Below are 18,514 nucleotides of genomic sequence, written 5' to 3'. Positions count from 1 at the left end.
GTTACATCGCACCCTGACTGGCTCATCTCCTCCCCGAGACCCCTCTGCAAGGGGATCTCCAGTGGCCTACTAATGGGCTTTGGATCTCCACTTCGCCCTCCCCCCATCATTCACTATGGAAAGATTTTTTGTTCTGATGATGCCTTACACCTGATCCCTTCGACACCTCGTGGTTGCTTAGGCATAGCCTCTTCTTAACACGACAGCAGCATGTTCGCCCTTTGATCAGACTCATCATTTTTCCTTCACTCTTTCTGCACAAAACATATGGACTTCCAAAATCACTGTGTGGATACACCTGACTTTTAGAATGCAGAACCATTTTGAACAATAATCAGAAAACAGACCTCTCTGTGACTTTCTTCTGCTCCCTAGCATACATGGCTTATAACCTGCCTTACGTTTCTACATGAGCGTCTCAGATCCTGTGTGTCTCCAGTGAGAGGAGCCCTTGTTCAGGGCACATCTTGGCCTGCCACTTGAGTAGTATTTTCCCCTTGATTTCAAAACAAATCCATCACTAAGTGTACCTTTCTGTAGTGGTGTTTGTTCTTTACAAGCAGAGGTTGTTTGAAAGATCAGTTTCATATGGTATTTATTTGGATATTCAATATCTCACCTGTTTTAATATCAAACTAATAAAGTAAAAGATTGCAGGTAATCGGTTTTATCTTTTGTTCATTCTGATAATAAGCAGAATTTAAGAAGTAAACAGTGTGTCTTCCTTTTCCTCAACTCTGTTTCTTTCTTACATGGGCAAAGATTTAGATGATCTGAAAACATACAAACTTTTTGATTACCGACTTTATATACATGCAGGTCAGAAGTCCTGGTGATATAATGAGTTACACATTAGGCTGCTCATCTCAAGGTCAGTAGTTTGAAATCACCAAATGCTCTGTGTGAGAAAGATGAAGCTTCTGTTCCCACAAACAGCTAGTCTTGGGAATGCACGAGGGCAATTCTGCCTTGTCCTATAGACAGGATGTGTGAGGGAAAAAGCCCTATTATTTTAATAATATTTTGTTTTGTTCATGGATACAACATTTCCTTTGACTCTTTAAAACTTTTATAGGGAGTTTGCATTTTGCAGGCCAGATCATTATGTATTTTTAATATTTATAAGATAAAATTTAAAAAGCAGAACACTAAAACTAGAACTTCTTAAGTATCAATCATGTTTATTAAAAATAATTAAAATAACAGCGGCATGCTGTTTACCTGTTCCATGAGACAGTGGATACACTCTCTCCTTTTTCTAATAGGACTTCTCTGAACTGCCTGCTACCTCTAGGGGATCTTTTAAATTGTTATTATTTTTTTAATCTACTTTATTTTTGTTGTTGAAATACACACAGCTGAAAATCTAATGATTCAACAATAGCTTCACATGCAAGTCACTGACTTTGATGGCATTCCCCAGGTTGTGCAAACATTCTCACTCTCCTTCCCCAAATTGTTCGTTATCCATTAGTGCAGATTCACTTGTCTCATGGAAGAGGGGAGCCCAATACAGTCAAATGTAATTTTTCCATCGGCCTGCAGCCCTGCTCTTGTCAGAACAAGTTGTGTTGGTTCCTGATCAGTCCAAGGTGACGGCACCTGGCTGGAGATGCCCTGAAATGTGAGCATTGGCACACAGTTAGGAGTCACTGACCAGGAGAAGCAGGCTTCCCCCTTGTAGGAAGGAGTGTTCAGCTTTCCCAACATGTTCTTCCACTGTGTGACTACACGCTTGTTTGGGGAGTTGTGGTTGTTAGGTGCCAACAGTCAGTTCCGACCCAGAGTGCCTGATGCACAACAGAAGGAAACCCTGCCCGCTGTTCTTCACCAGCCTCACACTCGTTCCTGTGTCTGGGCCCGTTGTTGTAGCCACGCTGTCAGTCCCCCATGTGGAGGGTCTTCCCCATTTTTGGTGCATCTCTGTTTTACCAAACATGATGTCCTTTCCCAGAGACTGGTCTCTCCTGTAACATGTCCAAAGAATGTGAAATGAAGTCTTGCCATCTTTGCCACTAAGGAGCATCCAGGTTATATCTTTGAAGATGGGTTTATTTGTTCTTTTGGATGCCCATGGTACTTTTCTTATGTTATTTATTTACTTATTTTGGCACTTCTCTCTCTCTCTCTCTGGTACTTTTCAATATTCTTCTGCAGCACCACAATTCAAATACATTGATTCTTCTTCAGACTTCCTTATTAAATGTCCAAATTTCACATGTACATGAAGCAATAGAAAATATGATGACTTGGATCAGGCAAACTATAGTGCTCGAAGTAATAACCTAGATTTTCAACACTTTAAAGAGGTTTTGTGCAGTAGATTTACCCAATGATCTCTTGACTGCTGCTCCCTTGCGCCTTGATTGTGGATCCTCACAAGATGAAATCCTTGACAACTTCAATTTATTTTCCCCTCCATATATCATAATGCTAGAGTTTGGTCCAGTAGTGAGGATTTTGGTTTTCTCTATATTGACTTATGATACATGCTGGAGGCTGCAATCCTCGCTCAGCAACTCCTTCAAGTCCTCCTCACTGTCAGGAAGCGGGGTTGTGTCATCTGCATACCGCAGGTTGTTACTGCAGTTATGCCACATTCTTCTTCTTCAGATAATCCAGCTTCTCCGATTCAATGCTCAGCGTCCAGAACAAATAGCTATAGTGAGAGGCTGCAACCCTGACAAACCTCCTTTCCTGATTTTAAACAAACCTCTTCCCTGATGCCGTATTATAATAAATGATATTTTCATAAAGAAATTAAAGACATGGTCTTTAGCTTATGTGCACTCCTCTGGTAAATTCTGTTTTGTTTTACCTCTGAATTTCTTCTTTCCAAAACCTAAGCCATTCTTGTCCTGTATAAATTTGTATGGCAACCTTTATATAAGAGGAGACAACTCTGGTGGAGCCAGTTCATCCCCTTCTAAGCTCCTATGAGCTCCTCAAAGTTTGTAAAACGGCTTAGGAGAAACAGCATATAGGTTTCTGTTCCCCTGTAAGTTCCTGTTTTACTACATTCAAAAGGACGTCCTTCCTGCCTCACAGGTTGAAAATACGATTTTATAGCAGATGAACATTTTAACACCTTTTCGCCAGCCGACCACAATGGAAGTCAGCTTGTCTAATGAAGTATCCTTCACTTTGTGTGAATTCAGAATCTCATTACATGCTTCTGTATATATTTTTGAGGCAACAGAAAAGTGACCAAACCTTTCATTTTGAAAATCTCAACAAGGCATACAGAATAGTACAAAAGTATTTTGTTTTGAATACAGTCTATCGTGTAAATGGAGTCGGAAAAAGCATATTTGCACTTTCTGGTGGATATGCAGATAGACGAGAAAAAGCTAGTTTGCATTTGGATACAGTATCAACAATTTCTAAGTTTCCTGTGTCTTTATAAAAATCTTCATAGAAATCAAGATGCTAATTTAAATGTCTCTCTCTCTCTCTTTTTCCCCCCTCAAGTCAACATTCCTAAATGCCCGAGAACTTTGTTGTTGTTGCTGCTGGTAATACTATGATTGGATTCATCCCTTGAAAGCAGGACCATTTGTAAGATCGGAGACGATCAGCTCCACCCTAGAGGGGTCAGCACAGCTGTTCACCAAAATTCCCCTGTGGTTCAAACACGACACATTTTAGTTCAAACCTCTGATTCAGGACATGTAGTTTTACTCGGTTCCACTGGGCAAGCAAGGATGTATAGGCGGTCTTTGTTGTGGAAAGCCCAAACTATTTCAACAGCCACTGTTTCTCCTGAGCACTGGTACTTTGGAGGAAGACAAAAAGCTTTTCATGAACTTAAAAGACCTGATCACTATATGTGTTTTAATACCCCTTTGTCCATCATCCCCCATACACATTTCTTTCTGCACAATGCTCTTCTTTTGGTATTTACTTGCTTCATCTACTTGTGCTTCTTGTCCTGTCTTTACAACAAACTGGTCACCAAGTCTTTATTTTCGGCCGTGTCCAAGCCAGGCTGGCATCGGCGTAAGCATTCTTACTTGTGCTATCTGAACTCCTATAGAACATTGCCATGATATTCACAGTGTTAAACTTTAAACTAGGATTCTTATGGAACAAAGCACCCTGGGCAGTTCACGCTAACGATTACAACATGCTGAAGTCACACTCCTCAGAGTGAACCGGTCATGGGTGGCCTGTTACTGGTAACCTTGATTGTGAACATGAGCCATCAAGGGGAAGAACAGCATTTATGATCATCTCTGCCGCATCCACTTGGCATCAATAACTGCTTCTTTCAACCCTCTCTGGTGGGCTGTCTCACAGGTTTTATATAGTTCCCCAAATTTGAGATCTTCTTGTCTAATGTTGAATTGTTGGCAGCCCAGAGACCAAAGACTTCTAAACAAAGCAAGACATTTGGGGCGATCAACCTACAGATCTGTTTGTCCTGATTGCTTGTGGGCGAGAAGGTCCACGAACAGTTGGAAATGCCTCAAAGGAGTATTTGTTTATTTGCCTTCAGCTTCTGCTCTTTGCTACAGTGCAGAAAAGAAGTATGAAGATGACCATATACTTACATTTATTTGGAATAGCTGAGTGCTGCCAATGGTTTATGTACCCACTGATAACCAAAGACAGGAGGTTCAATTCTAGCCAGAGTGACCTCAGAAGAATAAATGAGTCCTTGAAAGCCCTTTTGAAGACAGGTCTACTCAGATACACCTGGGTCACCCAGAGGTGGAGTCACCTTGATGGGAATTCGTCCCTTAAAAAACAAAACAAAACTATTTTAACTGTATTTAATCATGCAAGTGGAAATATACTTACAAGGGTCTTCAAAAAGGAAATCTGAGTAGGGAAAGTTTAACACACATGTTGTTGTTCAGTGCCATCCGAGCGCTCCAGTCCAGTGCTGCCGCCCCGTGGCCAGTCTGCTTCACCAAGCCTCTTCCTCTTTCTTCCTTTCCCTCTACTTCACCATGCCTGTCTTTCTTCTCCGAGGACCACTGTCTCCTGATAGAATGTTCAAAGTAAGTCAGACAAAGAGTCCTCATTCCCACTATGCCTTTCCCAAGATAATTAAAAAGTATAGGAAAAATAAAATATCTGAAGTTACCAAACAGAAAAACTCACTGTGTTTTGTTTTGTTTTAATGAATGGTTTGACTGACAATATAGATCATAGTTAGCTGAGCAAATCACCCATAACTGTAGAAAGCAGGTCTGCAGTAGAATATTATAGACAAGCAGTCTCAAGGGTGGCCGAAGCATCTCCTGAGACATGTTTATGGCATCTTTTTAACGCCTCCTTCAACTTAGGAGGGACATTTTGACATGAGAAAGGATAGACTTTATCTCTGATCAAAGAACAGCTGTGGGCAAGAATGGAGCTGACGCCCTTGAAATTCAGCTCTCTCGCTCCTTACGATTGAGTCCACTGGGGCTCCCAGCAACCCCTCAGGACCGAGGACAGTGGCCACTACAAGGTTTGGAGATTCTGAAGCTCTAAAGGGTCACACAGTCTCATCTTTCTACTGTACAGGGGCTGGTGGACATTAACTGTTTGCTGACCCTGTGCTTAGCATCCCAATGAATGACCCACTCAGAACGAATTCTTCCCTCCCATAACGAATTCTTCCAAGAATGGAGAATATACAAAAACAGGACTGCGTTCTTGTTTTCATGATTTGGGAAAAATATTATAGAAAGAATCACCCACAGACTATTTCAATCTCAGCTACATTTCCAAGGATATAAGAAGGTATGGTTAAGGGAATTGATCTGACCAGGGAGATCATGGAAGGTTTATCTCCTAGGTTGTCCTTAAGACAACTTAGGACTTATGTAGGCTGGAGGAAACCATTTAGGGAGAAATGACAGCATACGCAGCGGCCATGGGGTGCACTATTATAGGGTGCTTTTGAGGAACTGAAAGATGTCTGCTATGGCAATAATTCAGATGAAGAAGGCGGCATGGTACAAATAGACTCAGGATTAAGCTGTAGTTTAGAACTTGTGCTTTATTAAAATTTTAGTCCTCTTTCTTATTTTTCCTTCCTTCCTTCCTTTCCTTCCTTCCTGTTTTTTAAAAAATATCATTAATTGGGAGTTAATGCATATATCATATCATTCCATAATTCAATCATGTCAAGCAAAATTGTACAATTGCTACCACAGTCAGTTTCCAAACCTTCTGTTTCTTCCTGGACTCCTTGACATTGTCTCGCTTTTACCCACCATCTGCCACTGTAACCCCTCTCTGTGCCACGCCCCTCCAAAAAAGCAGCCCTCATTCTCTTTGCTTGTCCATGTGGAGGGAGGTCATAACTAATGACCACAGCCGGTTACAGGTGTGGATGGACAAAGTCAGCAGGCTCTCCTGTCTTCTTCTTTTTTAAAAAAAAATCATTTTACTGGGGGCTCATACAAGTCATCACAATCCAATCAACTCCATGGCACTCTGGGTTTTTTTGGGGGGTGTTCTTTATTTTAATGGACAAAGTCAGCAGACCTCTCTTTACACTCGAATCACATATATTTTGAGTTATTATTTTCATCTGCCTACCAACCGATTGATACCCAGTACCATGGTCAATTCTGACAATTAGTGACAAGTTTTCCAAATGTCCATCTTTATGGGAGCAGGAGTCCTTCTCCCGAAGACAGTGAGTGGGTTTGGAGTGTGGACTTTGCAGTCAGCAGCCCACCACCTGGGTCACGGTGCCACCCATGCTCAGTCATCAGCAAAAGGCAAAACAAAAGCCACTGCTGTTGAGTAAATTTGACTCATAGCTGCTGCATAGGACAGGTTACCATGACTCCATGTTTCCAGCTTTGCTTTCATGAACATTGAATGTGGATCCAGGCGAGAAAACACCTTGAAAATTCTAACCTTTTCTCCATGTATCACAATGTTACCTATGGGTTCGGTGGTGAGGAGTTTGGTCTTCTTTACATTGAGTTATCATCCATATGAAAGCGGAAGTCCTTGATCTTCCTCAGCAAGTGCTTCAAGTCCTCCTCCCTTTCAGCAAAAGGTATGTCGTCTGCACAGCACAGGTTGTTGCTGTCCACCAATCCCGATGCCACATGCTTCTTCATATCATCCGTCTTCTTTGAGTATTTGCTCAGCATACAGGGTGAACAAGTCTTGTGAGAGGAGACAAGCCTGACACACAGCTTTCCTGATTTTCAAAACTGCAGTGTTCTGTGTACCTAGCTGCCTCTTGATTTCCTAGCTGTACAAATTCCTCTTGAGCACAGTGAGGGGTTCTGGACCTCCCACCCTTCTCAAGACTCTCCATTGTTTGTTCTGATCCACACAGTCGAATGACTCGCTACCACTAAAATATTTCCCATATATACAATGGGGATGGGACTACATGTTCCCTTAGGCCGGGCTGTCATAAAAGGATGAAATTACAAAGACAGAATCATGATTACAAGAGCACTTGGAGCAATTTAAAACAAATGTAACATATAGGCTTCAAATGTTCATAGGAAAAATGGAATGAATTGAATTTTTGGACGAAATTTTAGAAACCTGTCTTGATGTGGATAACCAACTCTTGCTTAAAATTCCAATCATAAACTCAAATTGGGCCTTATTTGTTCTTATTGTTCTTAGTAATAGATTGTTCTATTTTTTCATAATTATTCTACATACTAATATTACCATGAAGTCATTACAACAGCTGTCTCTTTATGGTTGCAGATGTTTTGCCTCAAAGAAAATGACACTGCAAACTTTTTTATTTCTTTTTGGGAACTTGGATTTTGCCTGCTCGGAATCTAAATAAGTATATATCTATGTGTGTGTGTGTGTATGTATGTATGTATATATATATATATACATTTTTTCTTCCTTCTCCCTGAAGTGCATCCATTAGCAGAATCTTGCAAGTTAATATTTTTCCTCATTCTTTAGTCCCTTTGATTTACCAAAACATCTGATTTCCACATGATGGTCAAGTGGGAAGAGTGAATCGTCAAGGGGAAGGGGAAATGAAAAAAAAGAAAGACAGTTGTAGAAGTAAAGTAGAATTTCCATTCTAGAGCTCTGGATAGATTACTATAGGAAATCCTGGGGCCGGCAATGCTTCATTGAGGAAGTGACGCAAGAGCAGAGGTTTCGTAGGATGAAAGAGGTTAAGAAGCAATGTCTCAGGGGAATGTTGCACGAGAAAATGGCAAGAGGCAAGGATAAAGGATGCAACTCCGTAGCTCATCAGTCTCTGGTACTATTTTGGCTGCCATTCATCGTTAGTGTCAGGATGAGTTTAAAATGGGACTGTAAGAATGAAGTGATAATACCTTTGAAGTTTACCAAGCATCAGTTAGTGGTGGAGTAACTATTATTATTATCCACATCATTATTATTGATAATCATAAACTTTATCATTTCTTTGCTTTGATTCATTTTGTGCATTGTCTTAAACATTTTTCCTTTTTTGCCCCCTTTTTACAATAATAATTGTAAAAATAAATTAAATGTACAGTACAACTATCATAATTTGGTTTACTAAAATCATTTGAGTACTCTAAAGAGAGAAAGGCATTGTGTTTATATAGGGGAAGGAGTAAGCATGAGTGTGGGGGTAGTAATTCAAGATATTAAATGTGAGATAAAGAAGACAGGTGAAAATCTTAGCAGCTAGCTTCTAAAGTGGTTATTTTGATCCCTTGCAAATTCCAGTTATTCTTTCTCATTCCTGCAATTACATTATCAGTTTAATCTTCTGCAAGGGTAGAGACTCAGGACTGTTTTTTGGAATTGGATCAAGACTCCATACCTCTGCTAGGTGACCCCAATAAAGCCGGATGGTTGGCTATGAGCTTCCAATTGCTCCCTTGCTAGGGCACCATGGGGCCCTCCAAACCTTGTCTAACGATCAAAGCAGTATGTAGTGCTTTGCAAGAAACCATGTCTCTTCTGAAAATAAAGTGAACTCTGACCTTTTCTTTCCTACCTGAAGTCAATTATCTACACCCTAAACTGTAGATGGCTTTCTTCGATTGTCTGTCATGCCCTATAATTGATCAAATCATTTCTGTGGGGCTCTAGAGGGAGAACCATGGAGAAACTGTTTAAGCCTTTATAATGTTCAGAACCACGGCTCCCAAGTTGCTGCTGTCAGCCTACAAGTGTCCCCTCAGGTTGTTCCATCTCAGTCACGCGAGCTCTTGGATCGTGAGCCCACGCTGCACATTTTCTCTCACAATTTAATTTCTTTTTTCGTGCATATTATCTCTAGCAGTTAGCCATCAGCTTGTTAGAGCCATAGATCTGTATTAGATAGCTATGAGGCAGGTAATTGGGTTACCTTTTAAATTGAAGATGTCACATATGTGATTTATTTTGCTCAGATAAAATAGTAAGTTAGGTCATCCTTCTCTCTAAAACCTTGAATTGACCCTGTAATGTTTGCTTCCAAAATGCATCGGGATTGAGTTGAATTTATTACATTTATGCAAAGCCTCTCGATTTTGTGAGGTCATTATTTTCCATTTTGTTATAGTACAATGTGTTTCTCTTCAATAAACTTGAAGCAACAAACCCAAATCAGTGTTGACTATGTCTTTTCTTTTCCCCTAAGTGACAGCCTATGAGAGAATGAGAGAATCTCATCCAAAGTTTATCAGCAAATGGCTCTACATGTCTAATACTGGATCTGCCTTGTGGCATTAGAACAAACATGCGGCATTAGAACAGACATCTGCTACAAAAAGAAAAATGCTGCTTATGCAAAGTTTTTCTAACAGTTTAAATCTGTGGATTTTTTGAAAATCGTGTTCTATCTATTTGTTAACCTTATTGACATTAATATCCGTGGTCCAAAGAAGAAGATAAATCATTATCTAGAAACTCATTTTCCATGTTGTATCCATATGGATGAAATTATGTGCAAAAACTACCAGTGTTTTACCCACCTGTCATCTGAGAAGGAACCCTGGTGATGTGGTAGGTTATAAGCAACTGAAATGGATGGTTCAAATCCACCAGATATGGCAATCTGCTTCCATAAAAATTGCAGTCTTAGAATCCAAAGGGACACTTCTGGCTATAGAGTGGCAAGTATTCAGAATTGACAGGACTGTATGACAACATGTGCTGGTGGTGGTGGAGTCACCCCAGATGCTGCATCTTCTAGTAGCCGGTCACCATCAGCTTTCTTCACCATATTTGCTATGCACCTATTTTTTCTTCAGTGATCATGTTGGGCAAGTAAGCATCACAGAATGCCAGGTTACTAAAACAAAGAGTTCTTGCATTGAGGGAGGGTCTGAGTAGAGGCCCAATGTCTGTCTGCTACCATAATGCTTAACATATAAATATATGCACATGAACCTATATCTCTATTGTTATATATTAATATATTTACATATATGCATGCCTATATTTATACCTCTAGGAATGTCTTTTGCCTCCTGATTCTTTCCTCAATTTCCTTTTGCTATCCTCCTGTCCCACTATCATATTCAACCTTCATTCGGTTCTCAGTACTTTCTCTCAGCTACATTGCACTTGATCAAACCCCATAGGATATTCTACACCCTCCTTGCCATCAATCTTAGATCTCTTGTTGTTCCCTTGTCCTTGAGTTTATTGGCTCCCCCATCCCTTCCCCCCACCTCCTACTCTCCCATGCGTCTCCCCAACCCCCCAAGAATTGTCAGTCCTATTGTTTTCACCTTGGGGTTGTTTATCCTGCCTATCTTATATAGATAGACATGGGGGGAGGGAGAGCAAGGAAACAAAACAAAAAAGCCTAGTTCCAGGCCTGTTTGCTGATCATTATGAATGTTTGCTAATTGGGTGTGATGAGGTGCCCATCCCCCTCCTCACCCACCCCCAGCCCTCCAGTCCGAAGTCTATTTTTGGGATTCCTCAGGAACTTCTTTGCTTTGCTCCCCTTGCTGCTCTGTTGCACAACTTTCCTTCGTGTTTTGCCCCCCAGGAGGGGTGGGAAGTGGGGACAGACCGGGCAGAATTCCCACACTGTCTCCAGTTCTGTCCCCTGGAGTTCTGTGGGTCAGTGAGGGGGCTTTGTATCTCATGGTGGGCTAACTCTACAGTCCTCTCTGCATTGGGTGCTCCGAGCAGGAATGTTGTCCTCAAGGCTTGGTGGGCCAGGATGCTGTCCTCTCTCTCTCTCTTTCCCTCTTAATGTGCTCTGGTGTGGTCTGGGCAGACCTGCTGCTCTCCCCAGACTGTATCTTCAGTGTTGTCCTCTGTAGTGCATTCTTTGGGGGACGGGGGGGTGCCTCATATTTGGATCGGAGTCGGGCCTGAAGACCTCTCTGTTAGTTCACTGCTTCCTTTTTATAATTGGAGTTCAGAAAATTTGTGTATAAATATTTTTTCAGCCATTAGGTTCATAAATTTATTCATCATGTGGAACATAATACGAAAAGAGTTGTAGGATTTCCCCCACATTTAATTACTCCATGAGAGCAGCATCAAATTGACCCCTTTGGGCACACAAAAGACACTAAATTGAAATATAGTATGATAATGAGGGGAGGAAGAAAAATACTACCAGTATATTCATTCTCTTGCATCCTTCTTCAGATTGGAAAGACTACATAAGCAATGTAAAAAGAAAGCTCCTCTTTCCTTGCCTACTGTGCCTGCATTTTCTCAGCCAACTTTTGATGCTGCTTCTTCCTAGGCCACAGAGAGGAGTAGCAAGTTTTAACCAACACTAAGCCAAGAAACACGCAGACACGTTCGTGTCGTTGGCACTCTTTAAATGCTCAGTCTCTGGGTTGCAGGATGTGTTGGGATTTGAGTGATTTAAAAACTTGCCTACTGGCCCAATGACAGTTTTAAGTGCAATATGTATCTACTGCAAGTAGTTTATGATTGCAGCATGACATCAAAATACCGCTGCTGTACAGATGAATTTTAAAGAAGAGTAAAGAATGCAAATTTGTGATTTCCACATGGGGTGGCTGCCCAGCTTCCCACCTTAACGAGAACTCTGATTACAAGTGTCATTTTAGCAACCAGTTCAACCAACTCAACAAAAAAGTAGGTATCGGTTCTTCTGAACCAGTCTAGACCGGCTGAATCCCACTACTAGTCATAGATAGGCCAGTTGTCCCCATGCAAGCATGAGAATTGGACACCATTTAATGAAAAATAACTGAATAAAAATGGTTCCTTCTTGGAATGTTGGCACCCTGCTTTCCTTGTCCTTTCTCCTTTCAACTGTTCTTTCTATGGTTTCCTTTCTCCTAATAGTTTATCTCAACTTCTATTACCATGTATATATGGTTTAACTGTGTATACACACACACACACACACAAACACACACACACACCCCTTTATGGTCTATTTCTAATTATGAGGTTAAATCTGTCTACTGGCCTAAGCATAAAGCCTGCTGTATCCAGTCACTTTGGCTTGGTTTCAGCCCATGAACACAGATACCCACCATGCCTCGCTATACAGCCTTGATCCATCTGAGGGTTCTCACACTTGACCAATCGTTTAAGCTCTCATCTCTACCTCTAGCTCGGTGTTTGATTCTGGCATAACTGGGGCGGAAGAACATGGCTCTTGTATGATTTAGAAGTGTGGTGGACAGAGGAGGAGGTAGGCAGGCATCGGACACGCAAATAATTTCACACGTTTATGAAAAAGCACAACTGTTTCAAGTGTTGTTCCTTGTGGGTGCCCTCGAAGGCATGTTTTGCTTACGTAGTTATTCTGCGTGAGAAAGTAGAGCTGTCCCATAGGGCTTTCTATGATGTAGTCCTGATAGGAACACATCGCCGGGTCTTTGTTCTCATTAGAGGGACAAGGTGAGTTCAAACCAGCTACCTTAGTGAGTAGCCAAGTGCACAACCATTGCATCACAAGGGCTGAAGAGCATTGAACAGGGAGACTTGCAGGAAGGGGCATGTTTCCACGAGAATATAATTCTCTTGGAGTTAACCATGAGAAGGAATGACCAATTGCGGGAGATGGGTGAGACCCTTTCCTAGGAAAATCTTGCCCCACACCACTCCCTTTTAACCCTCATTCCCAGAAGAGGGAACATGGTATTCAAGGGGAAAAAAGAAACGGCAGGTCACCTAGTGCCCTGTCCTTTTAGCTCAGAATGTCTATGTCAGGTTTTAATATGACTTAAATGTAGGTAAAGGTAAAGGGCTTTCCTCCTCTGGGGGGTGATGGTAGAAAGATGAGGCTTCCCCTGAAAGATTCCCTGTCTCAAAAATCCACAGGGGCAATCCTACTCTGTCCTAATCGGTTCACTGCATCTGAATCAACTCTCAACTCAACTCCATGGCATGAGTACTCTTTGATGGGAATACTTTAGGCAAGGGTTTAAAGAATCTGCATGCAGATGCATTCCTTAGAGCAGAATCTAGAAACAAATAGGACACAAGCAGCGTCAAGGTCATGGTGCATTCAACGTTGTCCTCGTTGAATCGCCAACAGTGAAGGAAATGAAGGAAACGCGGTGCATGTCACAGCGAGCCCTGGTTTCAAATCGAGTGCCATCCATTCACATCTTTACCCTGCGACACGCTGCTTTGCATTTGCAGAACCACCTTCCCCCACAAGCAGGCAGATGCCACTAGCTGTCAGGAGCTTTCCAGTGCCGGGAAACCGGGAAACGTGAAAGGACCGAATGGGATCTTCCCATCCACCTGGCTGCGGCTATAGCAGAAGTGCCAGTCAAGTGTCTAATTAATTTTTACTAATTGGCAATCACTGTGAGAGGCAGCCGTGAGACACCCTGCCTTCATTTTCAAAGGGAAAGCGGATACGCACCGCACGACTGGGGACACTGTCCTGATCAAAAGGGTAGCATTTGCCCAGGAAGCTCTACTCCGCAGCGCACGCATCACCCAGGCACACTTAGGGCATTTGCTGAATCCATAAGGTGGGTTTACAGCCTCGGCAGCTTCAAGCATACTTCTGAGCCTGCGAAGTCATGTGACCTAATAAAGAGAGTTTGATACCGCAGCATGTTCTACTGGTCAAGTCCTTTGATCACTAGCAACACCCTAAAGACAAATAGTCTGCCACAGGGATCTTTCTGAAAGGCTTTCAGAGTGACAAACGGATTGTGACAGCTGTGAACTCCAGTTTTGCTGCAGAATTGCTCTCTCCTGTGCCGGTGCAGCAACAGCTGGAACAATAACGTCGCCGTCTGCTGCCCATAGAGAATGACTGTCACGGCTTCGGTGCACCCTCTTTCTACCACGGAGAGCGGGATGCAATGATCAGAATCTCTCTGACATTACACGGTGGTCTTCATTGCCTCCGGTTACCTGCAATGCTAAGTGTACTTGTTCCTATGAGGGATGCTAATCAGAGATGCCAGTGGACTAGACCATTCTATTCTCAAAGCCATTCATTCAATACATATTCCCTGGATGGTCCAGAGAATGCAAACCTGGAGAGTAAACTGCCGTGGTGGAATCGTGCTTGTTCTTCATTTCACCTGGATAAGGGGCAGGAGAAAAGACAGGTGACCAGAGAGGAAGGCCCTCCTCACTGCAAGGCACATGCTCGTCTTCCTTGGCCTAGCTAGCTCCCCTTGCAAAGGTCTTGTGGGGATTTCACAATATGAGAGAATAATTTAAGTTCCAGACATCTCATGTGTTCTTGTGAAAGAAAATAGGCTCATTCCCTAAAGTCATTTACCAGAAAGTGTTTATAAAGCAAAAAAGTCAAGTCATAAATGGACAGAAATACTAGTTCTATATTGAATATAGAATATGCGGGGGGAAATATATTTTTCCAGGAGTACTATTATATATAGAAATATTGGGCACATATTTCTTTATTTCAATTGCTTTCCTACTGTCAGCAAGCTATAATGAATGGTGACTTTCTCGTTCTGTTTTGGCCTTCTACATTGTGCTATGGTGGTTTGGTGGAAAACTAATGAGATTTGAGAGGTAGGAAATTTGGACCAGATGCTGACTTCTCCATATACTTGCTGCAGATAAAGTATTTGACTTCCAAAATAATATGAAGACCTACAATTAACAAAGTAAAGAATACCAGTAATATCTACTTCCTGTTTCTTTGTATAGAGGGTGTGTTAGAGAGGGTCATAAGAGATTTTATATATAGTCCAATCAGCATATGCATCCCCTATAAAAAGTTTAAAATGCTTTAAAACTTTAAAGCTTTAAAAAAGTTATTATAGTTATATATCTAAATTGTGCAAAGGCAATCGGTTTTTATGCTGATTTGATTGTTATACTGTTGTGTTGTCACAAATGTCAGAGTCAAAAAATCAAATTTCAAATCAAAGCTCCAACTCCTTTCTATGTAAAGCTGAGAGTCATTTAATAATTATCAGTGTAAACAGTTTCAAGTACTGCATGGCTGAAGAAATTACTCCAGTTTTAAAATGATATGAAATATATTTGCCTAGTCATTTCTAACTTTGAAGGTACGTTATATATGTGTATATAGATTTTAAAAGAGAGACACACCCTGTATAGATTATTAATTAGTAAGATTCCTACATGTTATAGAAATGTGATTGTATAAACACAACACATATATTGTTCATGAGATCTAATATACTATTAATTATAAGAGTAAGAAGAAAAGAGGAGAAAAAGCAAAGCAAACAAGCAAAATGAGACACTGACAAGTCAAACCAGATTTCAGAAGAGCCACAATGCAGGGGATGAGATTGTCTTTGAATCAAGGAAAGGTGGACTATGAGATGAGAATTGGAATCACTTTATGTGAGTTAACATAAAGCATACATGTGAAGCAGAATGTACAAACATCATTAAAATCAAGCATAATCTAGGAGGCTGCTCTCTTTAAGGAAGCTCATGTACTATTTGAGAGGTAGACATCAGTCTGGTGGTCCCACCCATAAATGTTAACCCCCTGCTCTCATAGGTGATAGCAGAGGTCCATGATGATGGGAGGCCTGTAGTCGGTATTGACCCTGGTGTAAGGTCAAGGAAAGCTTCGCTGGGAAGAACTGAGCCTGGAAGACCTCTGCATGCTGATTGGGAAGGAAAGGAAGGAGCCTCTGATTTCCAAGTATATTTTTAAATTGACTGCTCATGGTGAATTAAGGACATGCTTTCAGCAGCATGGTGAGGGAATAGCTTAGGGGCTGATTTAGTTCAAATTCTTTCCTCTCCTTGCACTGTCGAAGTGCCTCATATTCTCTTCCATGTTCCCAGGTTGGCACAGTGGTGAAAAGCCATCTAACCAAAAGGCTGGTAGTTTGGAACTCAACATCTACTTTGTAGGAGAAACATCTGGGTCTCCTCCCATCAAGGCCACAGCTGTGGAAATACTGTCTGTGAGCACCATTAGGGCACCGATGGGTCAGAATGGACTGCATAGCAGGGGTTGTTGGTTGCTTTTCTATGGGTTGATGCACTGCCCTCTTTTCCCAGGATGATGAAAGTAGGCACGTCCTAAGTCCTTGCTGAGACTGGCATTTTATATAACTAACAAACAAATGTCACTACTATGGATTCAATTCTAACTGAGAGTGACCCTGTATGACAGAGCAGAACTGCCCCTGTGGGCTTCAGCTATTGCAACTCTTTGTGGAAGTAAAACGCCTCTTCTTATCCTGAGCAGCACCTGGTGGTTCTGAACTGCTGATGGTTTGGTGAACAGTCATGTTATATGGTTATTAATGACACTGTTATCAATGCTTGCTCATGTTTTATAGTTTAATTGCAGATTGTAGGATGCCAGCTTGTAGGGTGCCATGCCCTCCTTTTAAAAAAATCAGATGTTCTCTGTCCTACACTTGAGTTCTCTCCTACTGCTGTGGCCATGAAAGGGCATTCTAAAATATTATGTGTTGAAAAATGCAACCTCCTCAATGAGGTCCCTGAGAAATCAATTTCAAGCAGATGACAAAACTACGGAAAAATAGAACAGTTCCAGAATGACTTAGATAGCATCATCTACTTCGACCAAGCCCATGGCCTTTCCACCCTTGGTTAAAGTAAGGTGCCTTGAAAGCCACATTGCAATAGAGGAGATGACTTGTCTCGATAGTTCCTGTCCTCTAAGGCCTCTCACAAATCTCAGCTTTACTTAGGCTGATAAATAGATTCACCCTGTCTTTCTCTAGGAACCCTGGTTGCATAGTGGGTTACAAGCTGCGCTGCTAACCTCAAGGACAGCTGTTCTAAACCACCACCTGATCCATGGGAGAAAGATGAGACTTCCCATTCCAGTAATAAGTTGAAAGTCTTGCAAACTCAGAGGGGGAGATGCTATGCTGTCCTGTAGGATCCGTATGAGTCCGAATTGACTGGGTATTTCTGAGTTTTATGGCTGGTGTGGGCTTTGCTGAGCCATTCCCTTAAAGATTCATAGCTTGTAGCACGTTCTTCCCTGCTTCTCACCACTTTTTCATTCCAGGAAGACTCATGGTGAAGACAGCCTATCACCATCCCTCATCCTCCTAGAGCACTGCCTTTCATCTCCGCAGCACTGGATAGATTTAAATTGCATTAAAATATCAAATGGCAATGTCAAAAGCAGTGTATCTGTTTGTGTGCCCTGTGAAATTTAAAAAACGATTAGTTCAGTTTAGTTGGTTTGTTGATGATTATAACTTATTTTCAGTAGAAAAGAAAACCATTATAGTATTAAATCACTTGGGTTAGACCATCTAAGATTTATAGTAAAGCGTTTTAAGATAATATTTCATGTATGTTGAATTTTAGGCATGCACAGTTTTCAGTCTGAGGGAGTGTTTCACAGTCTGAAATCCAGTCAACTATGCAGTAAAGAAACATGTTTTCTTCAGTTCTGCTTCCTTTTGATCTCACTGATATTATAATGCAATTGCTGTCTAATTGTGCTAATCAAACTCTTAGCAATCAATCCAGGGGTAATATGTTTGTCAGATGGTTTTAAAGTAATTAATAAAAGACAAAACATGCTGCTAGAACTTATTTAGATAAACAAAAGAACTAACATGCAAAGCTGGACCTTCTACAGTCGCATCCAGGTGTGACTTCAGTATCAGGAAATTGAAGCCCTCCTTTAAAAATTCCCTAGCTCGGGGAGGAGATGAGCCAGTCAGGGTGAGATGTAGCAAAAATGAGAAATGCAACTTTCCTCTAGTTCCTAATGTTTCCTCCCCGCTCGCTCCCACTACCATGACTCGAATTCGACCTTGCAAGTCTGGCTAGACCAGAGGATGTACACTGGTACAGATAGGAACTGAAAATACAGGGAATCCAGGGTGGATGAGCCCTACAGGACCAGTGGTGTGAGTGGCGAAACAGGGAGGGTAGAGGGAGAGTGGGTAGGAAAGAGGGAACTGATTACAAGGAACTATATGTGACCTCCTCCCTGGGGGAAGGACAACAGAAAAGTGGGTGAAGGGAGACGTTGGACAGGGCAAGATATGACAAAATACCAATTTATAAACTATCAAGGGCTCATGAGGGAGTGGGGAGCGGGGAGGGAGGGGAAAAATGAGGACCTAATGCCGGGGGTTTAAGTGGAGAGGAAACGTTTTGAAAATGATGAGGGCAATGAATGTACAAATGTGCT

The 18,514-nt window shown here is 41.6% G+C and overlaps 1 protein-coding gene across 1 annotated transcript in view; it reads left to right on the top strand.

Moving 5' to 3' along the window:
* Positions 1-18,514, top strand: part of NALF1 (NALCN channel auxiliary factor 1) — a gene marked incomplete at its 5' end in the record, with an annotated part of 791,674 nt that overhangs the window by 405,210 nt on the left and 367,950 nt on the right. The window lies entirely within an intron of this gene.

This window comes from Echinops telfairi, unplaced genomic scaffold (genome assembly GCF_000313985.2).
Source record: "Echinops telfairi isolate 266 unplaced genomic scaffold, ASM31398v2 ScPeMD7_7467;HRSCAF=8505_1, whole genome shotgun sequence".
Lineage (NCBI taxonomy): Eukaryota > Metazoa > Chordata > Mammalia > Afrosoricida > Tenrecidae > Echinops > Echinops telfairi.
Note: the sequence above shows the minus strand (reverse complement) of the source record. Positions and strands in the feature narration are given on the sequence as shown.